Source organism: Varroa destructor, unplaced genomic scaffold (genome assembly GCF_002443255.2).
Source record: "Varroa destructor unplaced genomic scaffold, Vdes_3.0 BEIS01000002.1, whole genome shotgun sequence".
Lineage (NCBI taxonomy): Eukaryota > Metazoa > Arthropoda > Arachnida > Mesostigmata > Varroidae > Varroa > Varroa destructor.
The window spans coordinates 14934169-14948411 of NW_019211455.1; the positions used below are offsets into that span (position 1 = coordinate 14934169).

At 40.0% G+C, this 14243-nt stretch overlaps 1 long non-coding RNA gene across 3 annotated transcripts; it reads left to right on the forward strand.

Moving 5' to 3' along the window:
• The first annotated feature begins 763 nt into the window (after positions 1-763).
• Positions 764-14023, forward strand: LOC111245330 (uncharacterized). 3 transcript variants are annotated; one of them, XR_002671285.2, is made up of 4 exons: positions 764-902; positions 2562-3346; positions 7318-7472; positions 11678-14023. It is a non-coding gene; the product is annotated as an uncharacterized LOC111245330 (long non-coding RNA). The 3 variants fall into 3 exon arrangements; XR_002671284.2 differs by lacking the exon at positions 7318-7472 and having other exon boundaries at positions 11678-11878; positions 12473-14023; XR_002671283.2 differs by lacking the exon at positions 7318-7472.
• Positions 14024-14243: the final 220 nt, after the last annotated feature.

Sequence of the window (14243 nt, forward strand, 5' to 3'; positions counted from 1 at the left end):
AACTGTTAGAAATTAGGTTTTCAAAAATCACTGAATGGAGAAAATCTAGAGATTTAAGGATCAGTGAAAAGCATAAAGTCTCTTGCATACAAGATTGAATTTACCACATGAATTTTATTTACAATAATTTAGGATCTTTCCCAGTGTATTAAGTTTTTTATTTAGGAAAGCAATAGGAGTCAAATAAGGGAGATGGGTTCATTAGTTCCAGCACAGTATTTCAGTTTGTGTGCTCCTTTTGTACGCGTCGTCTTGAGCAAGGACCTCATCCTAAGTTCATACAGTAGAATGTGAAAGCCCGCGAAATGAAAACGGAATCTTCCTTGATAAGTGGTTCATGGCTTTCATTCATTTATCATTCCAATAAACGTTTTTAGAAATCAGCGACATCCAGGTCAAGGGCGTAGTTTCCCATCTTTGAACGATGGTGGGTTATCATTCTGTCAAAGCGCTTTGAGTAAGAAGGTAGACCGAGATATAGGTGTACCGTGCGTGATATAAGAGCTATACTGGTTAAGTGAGATCTACTTCTATCTCTCTAGAGACGCTCTACTATTAGAACGATCCTCCGAAGCATGTGCGGCTTCTAGCCAACATGCTCGTACCTACAGACGTTTAATCAGGCTCTTTTTTAACAGATCTTCGATACCTTAGCTAAATACTCGTACGAATATGGTGAATCAGAAGACAGCTTTCCGCTTCACAGGATGGGATAGTGCTGGCTATCAGTTAAGCTCATCTCGTGCACGTAGCTTCGATGAAGACATATTGACGCGAAGCCAGATATGGGTACTCAAGGTCATCGAGAGAACGACGCCCTACAGATCATCTACGATGGAATACTTCACAGGGCCCCGTAACTGCGTCAGCGAGACACCAATCCACACGTATAAACGAAAATAGTAAGTGAAACTTACTAGTAAGAACAACTAGAACGGTTGGTACAGTTGATTGGGAAAAAGGAGCAAGGTGCTTGGCCATGTAGGGTAGGTAACGCAACCACCTAATTTATCATCTACGTGCTTATTAGTTGCTTGCCGGTATATATATGATACTTGCCTGCAAAAAGACGAATGGATCGTTTCTATCGACATAAACATAACTAAATATCATCACGGTCAAATGTCGAATGTCGTACTGCTGATTTTAAGCACGCTCAGATTCGAGCCTGCACAATTCTGGTATTTTCGTTTCAAACCCTCCGTTCCTATAAATTTTTGCCGGCCGTCATCCGGAACTTTAGCCACCCTCAATGCTTGTTCATAACGTAAGCCTTGTATTCCTTCATCAATATTTAGTATTTAACCTAAATCCTAATTGTTATGCTAAGTGATCATCCATTGTAAGCATCGCATCTTCTATAAACGCATACAAAGTTTTCCCGTTGAAGCTGGTGCACTAGCATATGCGGACCCTTTTGATAATTCCTGTGTTGGCCACTGGCCACTAGTTGATGTGTCTACTGGGGTGGGTTTTGTAGATGATGGTGGTCACGTCTGTGGAAAAGTGTTTACGAGTTTTGAGGATAATAATCGCTTTGTTGATAGAGAGGTAGACGCACAAATGCAATAATAGCCATCTCAGACACGACAGCGATAGAAATAGCGATTGTTTAATAGCAGGACCTGTGGTATCTACTTTTCGAGATTTGACGACAATATAGGCCATGTTGAACAAAATGACGTAATCCGAATAACGTCTTGAGACCAAATTTATTTAGGTTTGAGGTAGATCAGTAGTTTCTTTCTGAAGTGATTGATAACTAAATCTATTAAATCGGTTACTGGTTAAAAAGCAACGTACGATATATAAGCTCGTATTCTGTGTATTTGCTGGCTATCATTATTAACTTAGCTACTGTCGTGTTTTATAAACAACATTTTTATGAAGTCAGCAGTACTAGGTTAGATAGAAGGTACTCCAGTATTTCTTGCGTGCTCCTCAGGTTTACGCAAGCCCTTATTACGGCTTATGATGATCCACGCGCAAGACGGCCCCGATGTCTTTACATCGTGCTAACGGCATATGAAACGTAAAAGCACGAATGCTAATAAACTTTATAATATATAATAATATAAGTTATTATAATATAAAAAATAAATAAAATTTACAACTAGCAATTTCTTTCGCCTCATACAGCATTCTGTATACAGATATAAACTATGTAATATGTTTTCGGCGCGTCTTTACATTCGGCCGTGCTATCAAAAAATGTTTCCTAATATACTGCTATATACAGTTCGCTTTTATGGTCAGTTGCTGGCATGGAGGCGTGAGAATATCTTAACCATATGGGGTCACTCGGCTCACAATAGTAAATGGCCCACAGTGAAACAGCTGCTACATAGATTCCGATGTTGCTCGTTTGCCCTTTACCAGAAGGCTCATGCTGTTTTCGAACTTGTATGGGACAGACTTTTCTGTTCAAACCGCACTTTCTTGTGCCATTGCTTATTATCATAGCTGCCTGTACGTGCTCCGGCACTATTTCGTGGCATACCGCTTTCCGTTGCGCAACGGCACTACTAAAACCTGAAAAATTTACTGCCTGGTACTTTCAGGTAGCCCATAAAGGCTAACCTGACCATCTCGACGGGAAAATTCGGCGCCGGCACAGCGCATCGCGCCACGTCTCTGGCAAGCCTCACGTTGGGCCCACGCCTCCGAAACGGATAAAAAAAGTCTCCATAATGCGTTGTAACGTCTTCTGGATGCCGAAGTCGACCGCTCCCCTTAGAATAACATAAAGTGGTAGCTTCCTTCACCTTAAAGAATAAAACGTTAAACAACGTTCGCTTACTCTTGACTCGCCAGGCTACGCCATCCTTGAGTATACACGCTAGAACGCAAGCCCCTCCCTCTAATTGCTCAGATAAAAGTCACTTTTCTGTGCCCTGTGTACTTCAGAGACGTTGTTTTGTACTACCAGCACTATCAGGCTAAACATTAGCGTTAGTGGGACCCCAAAATCGTACCCGTGTAAGGTCGGAGCTCAGCGCGTTAATTCTGGACAAAATGCTCCTCCTACTTGACGAACTCTTCTGTGATACTGGATTGCAATAGCCAATAGGCTTGTAGTGGTGGTCGTTCCAAATGAGGTATCTCGCGTAGAGCGAGCGTGTGATCGTCGCCATCTGAATTGGGAATCCTCTGTTAAGAGCCAGTAACAGGAACCTAGATTCAAGCAACTTTTTAGCGTTTCAGCCAACATGAGGTCGGTAAGGTGTGGCCACCCGGGCCTTCACGGAATTCTGATGGCCATGATTGTGTGGCATAGAAACACCATTCCTTAAAGTTGCCAAGGTGCATCTCTTTCAACAGTCACTTGCTCTCAGTACTTTTCCAGGTGAGTTATGTGAATGTCAAAATAAGTAGACATCTTCGAAGTAGATGAGAGCCATCTCGCTAGAGCCCTAATAACATTGTCCATCAGCCTCTGGAACATCGAAGGTGCATTGGCAAGACCGAACGACATGCACTGGCAGAGCTGTACAAAGAAATGAGCGCATTGGCCCATGAGAAGCTTCATAGAACCACCGTGTGGCTTTAGAGTTAACCCCATACCAACCCTAACAAACCTTGCTTTACTCCTCCTTTCCTTCTTCTCTTAAGTGGTTGTCTTACTCTTGGTACTAAAGGGACTAATTCGATATCAGTCATGTAAATAAAACACTTGAAGATTGTGCACAGCAAAACGTTCGCTCTGTGAGCGTTCGCAGTATCCCCTTTTGAAGGAACTAGGGGGGTCTGCCCCGCTAGCCGATGTTATTGCTATAAGTGGCACTTGATTACTGATCTTATCTCGACCGCTCCTTCCTTTTATACTCTCATGCTATGACCTTTGACCGCTTGAGAAGTTCTGTCGCGAAATGACCAAGCAGTCGCTTCGCTACATTTCCCTTTTCGTTTACCCTCTCCACTTACTATTTAAACAGTTGCTTGGCTCATACCTGACACTATGGATCGAGCCAAAAGGTGATGCTTCGCTCCTAATACTAGACATTTACAATGCTACATTAGATTTCCTAACCCCCGATCCTTTGTTAAAGTCCAAGCGACACTATCATTATCGGCTCACATCGAAAAAGCTAAACTAACCAACCGCGCCAATTATAAATATTGTTCAAAATCTGGAACATTTAATGAATTCGGAAAAATCCATAGTCAAGGCCAAAGATCGGACCTCGAAGCAGCCTGCCATCGCTCACTACATGACAATGCAAGCACACAACAAATTTCCCAAGAAACTTCGTCCATTTACGTTCGTTACCACAGAGGACTTCATCAATTACGAAATCTTCTCGTTCCCGTTACACCTCGCAACTATAGATCTGACGTTTACATCTTTATTGGCCCAACTCATACGGGAAAATCCAGAGCTGCTAGTAAAATGGCTGAAACCTCAGGTATACACTATAAAAACCGCTCATCATGGTGGCACAACTATCACCGGGAAAAAACAGTTATCATGGATGACTTTCATGGATGGTTACCATGGGATGAACTGCTTAAAATTTGTGATAGATATCCCTACAAAGTTGGGACGAAGGGAGGCTTCGAAGAATTTACGTCTAAAAAAGGTAGTACTTCTAATTCCCATCCAGATAATTGGTATACGTTTATTGGCTATGACTCATCTCCTTTTTTAAGCGATAGAATTAATTGCTTAGTTAAATGTGAAAAGTATTATTATATTATAAAAGATATTAAATGATGTAATTTTTTGACAATTTTTTTCACATTATATATATAGGAGGATATATAGGAGTAAACAAGTATTCTTGAATAAAATCAAAAGCTTTATTAACAAATACAATATATTTTTCTTTAGTATTATTATTAAATGATGTAATTTTTAGATAATTTTTTTCGCATTTAACTAAACAATTAATTCGATCACTTAGCAAAGGAGGTGAGTCATAGCCAATAAATTTATACCAGTTATCTGGATGGGAATTTAGAAGTAATTATTATTTGTTGAGACGTAAATTCTTCGAAGCTTCTTTTCGTTTCAACTTTGTAGGGATATTTATCACAAATCTTAAGCGGTTCGTGCCATGGTAACCGTCCATAAAAGTCGTCAATGGTAACTGTCTCCTCCTGGTGATAGCTGTGCCACCATGATAAGCGGTTTTTATAGTATATATTTGAGGTTTCGGCCATTTTACTAGCAGCTCTGGATTTGTCATATCATTGAAATGTCTGGGTGTATTAAATCTAACGTAACCCTGAAGATGTTCAGTACCAGTTGAAAGTGCAGATCCGTATCCGAACAGAAGGTAGCCGTTTTCACGTAGGGAAGTCGTGGGCGCACGTAAGCAGTCTATGTGTGAGTCTGTATAGCTGTTCAAAGCAACGACCCATCCGCTGTGTCGTTGCATTGCATAACGTTATCGAAGGAATAGAAAAAGAGATTTATTAGTGCCATTCTCGTGATTTTTAGGCTGTTATTAGGCTCTCAATGTTTTATTCTGTTGGAGTGATCCTCTAAGGTCGCGAAGAAACACCCGATATTGGTATAGCGCACCCGTGCTCACAACGCGCTACTGGGATGCATACAGACCTCCCGGAATATAGGATCAATAGCTCAGGATCCCATCTAGTCGAAGTACAGTTCTAGTCTTAAACATGATCATGCCAAATTTTGGCAAGCGGACCGAAGGCTGTTTAGGGTCTAGTGAATAGGCCGATTTTGAGCATAAGTGATAGATTCCGACTGTTGAATCTGTATGCCGCGCGCTGTATAATTTAGCTGCGGTAGATCGAGTGGAGGGACCGGCGGTAGCTTTGATAAATAGTACAATCCGTACTGAACAAACGAACAAGAACTATTTTATTTGTTAATGATTAAAACGTGTTGTTTGGTCTAAAGCAAACGTACGATTTCTGCTTGCTGCGCCGAAAAGTGTTACCAATATGGTTGCGCTTTCGAATTGTGGTATTCGTACATTTGGGATATCTACTTGAATATCTCTATTTACTAGTTAGGCAGTGGGTAGTGAAACGCTTCCAAGCATCCTATTGTGAAGTTTTTCTCCAAGCAGATTTTAAATTGCAATTACTGTCTTTTTGTGACTCTGGAAAAATTATGCTGCTATACCATACACGCTAGGCACCATTATAGAGTAAAAAAGGTCATGTGGATTCATATGGAAGTCATATGAGGAAGCTTCTATGGGTCATGCGGCAAGTAAACATGAAGTAAAAACGTTATTTACATAACGTATTTTACACTAGTAGCTTTAATGTTCATTTGTATCGCACGTCCCGTTTTTATAGTCATGAAGCAATTCAATAAACAGTGCTATAGGGCAATGCCATATTCCTGTTTAGAAATTATGAAAAGTTATTATGTTCAAGATTAAAGAAAACGTTATAATCAGAGGACTTGGTCCAAGATCCATCGCTATGACCCAATGCCAGTGATTGTGAAACTGATAATTAAATTACCAGCTTTATCCGACGTTATATCTGAAGATCGGTTGGTCGACAGTAGGACGCGATTACATTTTGCAAATAACTTATGTAGATCAATTTGGACTTATTGATATTGGCAAAGTAACAAAATATAGAAAGGAACTCACTCGGTTCGGCTCAGTCGTCATATCGTTGTTGGCTATTTTAAAGGTCAGTGGTGCTGTTTCTCTAGGCTATATAATCTTCACGTGTGAATACAAATTGGGCCGAAATCGGGGCTTTGACAAAACTAATCTAGGTCAAATGAATGAGTCCCAGAATGGATTTGGAAGAAAATGAAAGTAAAAAATTGTTAGTCCACTATGGCGAAGAGATGACGCTTTTGTATCGGATTCAGTACGTTGACACTGGCTTCAAGGCTCATTCGCTAAGAAGACGTTGTATAGGTGTCGTTGCATACCTCATAGAAGTTTGCTAGTTACAAAAGAACTCCTGTGATTCATGTATTAATGTATATAGGAAAACCAGTGGTGAAGTTCTATATTCGCACCTTCTGACTACCGGCTAACGGTGTTTACGACAAGAGGAACATCCGTAGTACCGTATAGTATTATACTGTAATCAACTATAGTATGATAATAATATACGGGGGTTTGTTAATTTTTTCCGCATCTTCATCTCACATCATTAAACATTGAGTTGACGTTTTTATTAGTGAAAACGCTTGTTTCCCGTAATCGTTACTTTATGTTGTTATTACTACTACCATTGTTTAGCTTGTGAACGGAGTGGATCACTCAAGACATGCAGGGCACATATAGTTATGGTGCAATTTTCATCTAGCCATCAAAAATCGATCTCCAAATGTATTACATTCTACCTTTTTTTTTTTTTTTTTAGCTTTATTATTGTATTGCTTGCAAATACAATCGAGCGAACAGTATGGAACACCGAAACAGATACATGGCCTCTGACGCATGGACAAGTAGAACAGTGGTCAACATACCGGCGATTTTAGACGAAGTTCAAATGAAGCCCCTTCAGCGACTTTCTTAGTAATATGATGCAGTATTATAGCCACTATTAGTCGATGTTTGCGCTATACGATTATTCATATGCGGATTTAGTGATATGATATATTTAGTGATTTATATATATATATAATGTCTTCTTACTGTCAAAAATCCCGCTTTTAGGATTGAGGGGGTTAAAAAGTCAAATTTCATAACGTACACACGCGTATATGTACGTTCGATGACGTACGTTCCCTATTGTTTCATTAAGCTTGCTAATTAAGAGCTGAGCTTCTCTGACTCGTTACATCTTTTGGTTTGCAGAAAATCAATTCTAAAATATGATATATTTAATAATACGCATCGGAATTCATAAGTCCAGGATGAATCTTATTGATAATGGAAACGATGACGACTACAGTCTTATGTTTGACAATTTCTTCAACATAGCGGATCTCTGTCGCGCGACGAGCACGAACCACTGAGATAGCACAGTCGTGCCCGGCGCATAACCGGTGCATCTGTGCCTCATACACAAGCGAGCAGTTCCTTCATAAAATGTAGTTATGGAATAGTCCAACCCCATAGACAGAATATTCAGGGCCCTAGCTATAGGCGGACATTCTTACGTTATAGCGCAAGCGTTGCAATACTTAGGGAACTCCGCCCCAAAAACCTGAACAGTTCAAACCCATTCAGGGCAATGTAGGCCCAACATTTTAGGGCAGACATTTTCAGGGACGCTTTTCAAAAGATCCCAGTTTGTTTTCGATCCTCATGTTAGTCCAGTCTATTACCAGCGTTTCGGAGACGTCTATACTGATTTACGGATCCGTGAGAGGGGGAAACTTTTCACGGGCCCACGTTGTTCATTCGGACAAAATACAATAAAAAGCTGTTCCGACTATCAATTTGGTATATCAGTATTTATGACTATGTAGCGTTTTCGTGCACAGTAACCCATTTGTGAATGTGTGAATATTTTGTAGGCCCATCTGTACGTAAAAAGCCGAGGTAAAGTGTTGAAGCACAGAAGACTATTCATGTAATGATTATAATGAACCGCAAGCAAAATCGTGTATAGTGCTTATACAGTGTGCGTATATTATGCATTTATGACGATATGATCAGTTACAATATAGAATTTTAAGCCTAGATATGGACAAATCGATCGCAGCCTCGCTAGGACATACATCAACTTTTGGTACTACAGCAACTTCGACGTTAAAAAAGCGGAATTCCATACTGACGAGATTATACGACACGTAATCAGTTACGCTTAATTAACTTAATACACCAGAATAATTGACGCCATGAAATAAGCTGCCCGAAAAAATTGAGACTATTTTTTTGGCTAAAACTCTTTTCTCGGTTATCCAGAAAACATCTCGTAGAAATTTTGAAAGTAAAGGTGAACGTATGTGAACGTGCACATTTTTCAAAATTAATTGAAGTTTACGTTACGGCATCATAAAGAAGCAGGGACGACTCAGAAAAGCGGAGTCATATATAATCACATTTGTCCAAATTGCCTAGGCAAGATAAATTTACCAACGGAAAAGCCGGCAGGAGGTTACTTGTTTTTTCAACGAATTAATGAAGCCATTTTTTTTCATAAAAGGTGCGAATCGGTCATCACCATTATCGTCGTCGTCGTCGACGACGACGACGACCTACAAAAACGGTATTTCGCATAAAAATCAGGGTATGATAAGTATTATGGTGTAATGAATTTTCAGAAGGCATGCATATCTGTATATAGACAATAACTATATAATAACAAGAAACGTATTTACGTATACGTGAACGTGATTTCGACACGGCACAATGCTGTGCTGTAGCCATAGACAATTCCGATACTTGTTTTTTTCAAAACGTTGTTATCTGATACCGGCGGCTTCAAGCAATTTGTTCGCGTATCTGCCATATCAACTGTCTAACCGGATTCCGAGATATTCCAAGCTTTGGTAGTAAAAAAAGCGAAAGGTCTTCAAAGTAGTTGTCTATGTTGAGGTAGGTGCTATTGAACGAATCCGACTAACTTGATTTATTTCTATAGATTAAATTTCGAGAAAAAGAGATATTGGATTTGACTGGCAGTATCAACGTAGCCAATGATTATAAGTTTGCTTTCTTTATGCATGCTAATGGTATTTATATAGACACGTGCCTTGCAAAAAGCCGCGCTTCGATGGGCTCCGTTGTATCACGTGTTTCGCTAAAAGGGACTGTTGATTGAAGTTATACATTCTGGCTTTTTGTTTCACGTCTAAAAATAGAAAAAGGAAAGGCTTATGCTTTACGTTTTACCGATCCCCATTTGTATCGAGAAGAGCACTTGTGATAATCGTTAAAATGGCGTTTATCAAGGAAGCTGAAGGATATGATCCATACGCGAACCCATCTACCCATTGTTGCAAATTATATAGTACTACAGATCGCCTCCCAACTATCGTTATAAATAAGATATTTTAGTATTGTCAATGCTGATAAACTCTTTTTTTTTTTTCAGTAGATGTTCAGAGCACCGAGATCATATAATGTGCCAATGTGAATGTTTCTTAATTAAAATGCACATTTAACACTATGGTACCCAGTAAATCCAGTACAGAATAAGTAATCAACGGAAAACCTATCTACTAATCTATTATTATAGTGCGTTGATGCTATTCTTGAATTGTAAGATTCATACTGTGTATTCTAACGTGAGTGACCTTCTTTCAGATAGGTCACTAAATCGAAGTTCATCCATAGAAAATCCATTACCAAACGATTAGTATATATTGCAATTGTTAAACATAGCCAATCTTGGGTCCAAATGTATTATCGTAAGAATCCATTGGTGATTCTCGGGTCTCGATATACTATAATGGAGCACTACTAGAGTACTACTGAAAAATGTGCACTACGCCAAGAAACAGAAAAAGGCGAAAATTCTGATATATCCGATAATGGACATGCGCCCACCTGTGCTCAGTCGTGACATCGCTTATATGACAAATAAAATGGTTAATTACATATGATCTTTACGGCATTAAGTGCGATGCTGAAGGCTCAATCTGCTTTTGGTTCAGTGTTTATTACAAATTGTGGTCACTTTTATCTCACTACGTCAGGTCCTAGACTACTTTCATGCTTTTTTTTTTTTACTTAATATACCATACGGCTACCGTTCACCACTTCATTCAATTACCTAGTTACTATCAACGATCAACTACGGCTTACACGAGTAACTTATAGATATTTGCAAAAAAAATACTTTTAATAAAAATCACTTCGTCGTTTAGTTCGTGTCACAGATAAGTTAGCCGACCCTCCCTTTACATCATGGCGCTCTGACCTCAACCTTTTTTCTGTCGAGCAGCAGCAATTTTCAGCAATCGAATCTCTTGTCGTGTCTCCAAATCCACTTGAAATCTGTATATCTCTGAGTGGTCAGCGGATCGAGGTCAAATGTAGACGCTAACTTAATGCGGTGTCCTTTGGGTAAGTTTATTACTTGAAAAAACAACAGACTGCAGCAAAAGGCTGGAGCAAGCGTATTCAATATACACAAGTAGTAATGTAAGTGACAGTCCATAGATGTTCTGGACGAAACCGACTTATTGTAACTTGGCTGACGTTACCTTAGCAACACACGGCCTGCAATCGTTGGAGTAATCTAAACAGCACTCGCAGACCTCTATAGGTAAGACTAGAGGCTGTTTAATGGGTACGCTCGTATTGATATTTGCAGAACCGCACAGATCCAAATATGCACTATATGAGAACATATACCTGAGGCAACATCCAGATGTATTCGACCAAACTTTGTAGAAAAGATAGTCTTTTAAGACCTGTTGCAGAAACCAGCCTCAGGGCCATTCAGGCAGAGGTATAGTTAGTCGCAAAAAGCACTCAGCTATTGGACACTGAGTTGGAAACCAATAACGTACATGTCTCCGTGAGTGCCGTGTTAATGTTTTGGCTTGCTACACTTCGCGACACATAGTGGTCCAGATTTGAAGCCAAACGTAGATACACTTTGTTTTGTGTACGGCGTCATTCTCAGGGCCTAACATTCATATAACGGGTTTCGACTTTCCCAATCATATGAAACACCACCTTGATCAAGACGCATTTACAAGCGAATGAATCGTTGAGAAAACATTTTCTAGAATACCTGTGGTTACTTCCTAGAAACTCTGAACAAATTTGAACATAAAGGTACGCCCACTAAATACACCCATTTTTTGCATATATTCCAGCTGATGAGACGAAACCGTGGTGTCGACGACATGGCATACTTTTTACTTCGTTAATCGCATGACACTGATTTGAAGTAGGCGGACACGAGGAGATCAAGGAACCAGAGAAGGGAACAAACTAAATGGGAAAACTGGAAGACGGTGGATAGATAAACCGGGATGTTAGTGCCTAACAAAGTTTTCGTCACGCCCTTTACCGTTGTAGGTGACGCAAGGAACTTTACATACGACCAGTCGGCTTCATGCCGTCAAAGTTTCCGATGGTTTCTTTAAATAGTTCTTAAACTCCTCCCCATGCTGCATTAGCGTATCCGAATTGTTATCATATCCTGTTTGTCTAACCAAAGTATTAGCAAACCGTCACAGATATCTATGCAAGTTTTATTTGACTTTCGGGCGTTGACTCGATTTCCAGCATGCTTGAAACGGAGATCCCTTTGTTACCCATGTTAAACCCATAAGAAACCCACGTTAAACGGGTAATAAAATACGTTTCCCATGTCAGCTAATTTCCGTTTACTGCGTGGCATAAAGACGAACATCTTGTGATGCATTTGAAAGATGGAAAACCGTCGGAATGATAATTTCATAACGCAGTACGATTGCATTGGAAATGTCGTTTAGTTAACCGAATTTGATTGTTACGGCAAAACCAACATTGCCTATCTGTCAATAACTAACCTAGCCTAGGTGTTTTCTTGCTGTCAACACACATTATGTGTGATAATAATAATAATCGTGGAAGCATCTACCTTTAGCTTCTGTTGGTTAATGGTGATTTTTTCGGCATTTTAGGTTTCAGTAGCCGGTACCTAGCGCAGTAAACAATGACCATGAGTTGAAACAGTTTGGGCTGACGGAAAACGCCGAACAAATACGACAGAAGTCTCTTGGTGGATCTACTGGCTAAAAAGCCAAAGAACTCTGAAAATATGGGAGAAGTTCAAAAGGACCAGGTCTGTTTGGGAGCGTCGAGAATGTGCTCATGGAAGGACCCAAAGAGCATGAATTCGAGTAAGCTTGCAGGCGGCTTTCTTGCGATGAAGGCAAATGAAGTATATGCTTATCTGCCTTGGTCCGCTCTGCCTTTGCTTTCCTGGCCGTCCTAGGGCTAGCGGACTCTGTCCGCGACGATCAGGCTAAAAGAGCAATCCGTGACTCGTATTGCCTATGATTAGTGAATATAGGTGACGATGATTTCGATCTAACTTCGAATCCGTCTGCAGTTTAGGTCAACTCCGCCACTCGAACAAACCGCGGGGGCCTTCTGTTGGTGATGAGTGGCACATGACGCGGCAGGAAAATTGTGCCCGCTACTTTAATATAAAAAGCAAAACTACTTTTCGAGTCACGTTCGCCTTTTGCATTGCACTGGCAACTACTGGTAATAAATAGTTATACATGATCGCAGTGGCAGTGATAACATTCTAGGTGAAGAATCGGCTGGGTTAATATGTCGGAACGCAGCAGACTACAGTATTCTATAGTACATTTAACATCTATCAGGTCAGTGTTCCCGTCGTGCGTGAACCAGTAAGTGGTAAAGTTAGTTAATATGCTATTGTGTGTAGAACATACGGCGCAATTCCGAAGGCATCGCTCGTCGAACGTTCAAAATATTGTATATATATACGCTTGGCAGTAAATAACAGCAGTCTGACGTACTATTTATCTTTACTAACCATCATCGATACTCGAGACATTATATTACGATGGATTTACAGAATTATCTAATATAGGATCGAAAAGCGTTTAGCTTAACGACCTGAAGCCAGCCAGCCGAGTGCCAAAGTTTGAAAATGAGCGCGCTTTTAGCTTTGTGCCCATATCACTTTGCGTCCATACGATAACTGATTAATAATTAACTCGAACGAATGCATTGGCGAAAATCGCGCTGTTTGAAGTTGTGCCAGTTTCAGCCGCCGTTGGCTGCGACCGCGTTTCGTTAAAATCACACGTACCCCATGTGTATAAATATTCGGCTGACGTCGCCGGCATACAAACTTTTGGTTTCGAATTGTTTGCTTTGAACGTGGCGTTAAAAATATCGTAACTGTGGCGCGCTTTCAGAGATTGAAAGTGGAGAGAAAGAACAGGAAGGGATCCTGCAGCGTAGAACTTAGCCTGGCTACGACAGTTGAACTTGGGACAAGTTTTGCAATACTCTTTATTATTATTATTACTATTATAGGAGACGCGTGGGATACGATGAAAGGAAAATGAGAAACTGTCTATAGGCTTTAAGCAAATAGACAACGCTAATGGTTTACGACAGTGTACGTAGAAGTTATAAATTATTTGTTAATCGTAATAAAACGCAACCGACACGCGTCATTATCGGATGAACCCAGCTTGTGTTTTTCTTTTGTCCTATGTGCGGTCTTTTATATGTATGTTTTTTTTATCTCTGTATATGTTTTTTAGTAAAACACATGTGCTAATAAGTTGACATCGATATGCTTAAACGGGCTGGATAATTTTATCTGATAGATCTCGACTGAAATATGACGGCAAGCCATGACAAATTTAGTCGTTTTCGAATTTACTACACACCAAACGGATATAT